The following is a 1,516-nucleotide window of genomic DNA, read 5'->3' on the forward strand; positions in this document are numbered from 1 at the left end:
GGAGGAGATGGGGGGAGAAAGAGGAGGAGGGGGGTAGGATGAATATGTTGGGGATAAAGGAGAAAGGGGGTGGAATGGGGAAAAGGGGTTAGAAGTAGAATATTTCCACGTGGTTTATTTTTTGTTTCGAGGGAGGGGAGGTGAGGTTTAGGCCAGTTGGATGATGGTGATGATGGTGATGGTGGTGATGATGGTGAGGGTGATGATGATGGTGATGGTGGTGCTTTAGAGGCCAAATGTTGAGCTGCTTTGGCACCAAGTATTTTCAAAGTTGTTTTGTCTAGTTTAATAAAAGTAGGTGATGGTCAGTTTGTTAAAGGTATCCACAGAGCGGTGGGGTTACGACTTGGCTTGTGGATGCCACAATGGTAGGGGAGAATTATGTTGGTGGGTGGGGAGGGTGAATAATAATGTCATGCAATATTATGTTCGAGTAAGGGGTGGGGGTGCGTGTTCGTGTGGACATGTGTGTGTGTGTGTGTTGTTGTTTTTTATGTGTGTGATTATATGTGATAAAAACGCAAAACACGATTTGAGGAAAATCGCATGTATTGCTTGTATTGCGTGTATTGCTTGTATTGCGTGTATTGCGTGATTTCAATAACGAGTAGATCTATGTCCGCCTTGTGCAGCAATAACAGCCTGGCATCTTCGTTTCATTGAGCTAATTATTCGTTGAATCTTTATTTGAGGCATGTTGGTCCACTCCTGCTGCAAAGTTTCAGCCAATTCATGGAGATTTCTTGGTTGCTGCACAAGGCGGGCATCTATCGACAGTTACTTTTTTCAGAGTGGTTTTTTGTCAAACAAAGTGAGTGACGTTACGGGATCATGAGTGTTAACATGATAGGTAGATAGGTAGATAGATAGATAGGTAGATAGGTAGATAGATAGGTAGATAGGTAGATAGATAGATAGATAGGTAGATAGATAGATAGGTAGATAGGTAGATAGGTAGATAGATAGATAGATAGGTAGATAGATAGGTCGATAAATAGATAGATACATTTTTTTAAAAATAAGTGTTTTGCGGCACTCGCATCTGCATATGGTCATATGAGCGCTCGGGACACATTGAATATTTTCAGTCGGTAGGAAATTTTGAATTTTCCCCTGGTGGCGGCTGAAGCGTACTCTTATCGGTTTTAGATAACGTGCGCAACTTGCACACGGGACCTCCGAGATTTTTCGCCCTTGTCCGAGAAGGCTAGGTGTAGATCTTTCCTACCAGAAGATCAGGGGTGTGACAGCAGTAAGAAGGAGCCAAGGAGTAGCAGTAGAAAGGCTTCTCAGGAGCCCAGAGGAGGGGGCAAAGGAGGTGAGGGGGTGAGGGCAGAAAGTGGAGACGAAAGCAGACCACAGAACATTGTTTGGAGAGCAAGAAAGGAGGTGAAAGGAGAACATTTTGGAGAAGAAAATATTTCCGTCGCTACCCGGATTCGAACCTGGGACTTTTGAATGAGAGGCAAACACATTAACCTCTAGGCAACGAGAGACCCCAGATATATATATATAT

At 43.7% G+C, this 1,516-nt stretch overlaps 1 protein-coding gene and 1 long non-coding RNA gene across 2 annotated transcripts in view; one reads left to right on the forward strand and one right to left on the reverse strand.

The window, feature by feature from the left end:
• The window catches only part of LOC101855856, a 61,168-nt gene that overhangs the window by 22,447 nt on the left and 37,205 nt on the right, over positions 1 to 1,516 (forward strand). The gene's annotated exons all lie outside the window — the stretch shown is intronic.
• Positions 1 to 1,516, reverse strand: part of LOC106011184 — a gene marked incomplete in the record, with an annotated part of 5,608 nt that overhangs the window by 3,082 nt on the left and 1,010 nt on the right.

The sequence above is a fragment of the Aplysia californica genome, unplaced genomic scaffold, assembly GCF_000002075.1.
Source record: "Aplysia californica isolate F4 #8 unplaced genomic scaffold, AplCal3.0 scaffold00068, whole genome shotgun sequence".
In the NCBI taxonomy this organism is placed as follows: domain Eukaryota; kingdom Metazoa; phylum Mollusca; class Gastropoda; order Aplysiida; family Aplysiidae; genus Aplysia; species Aplysia californica.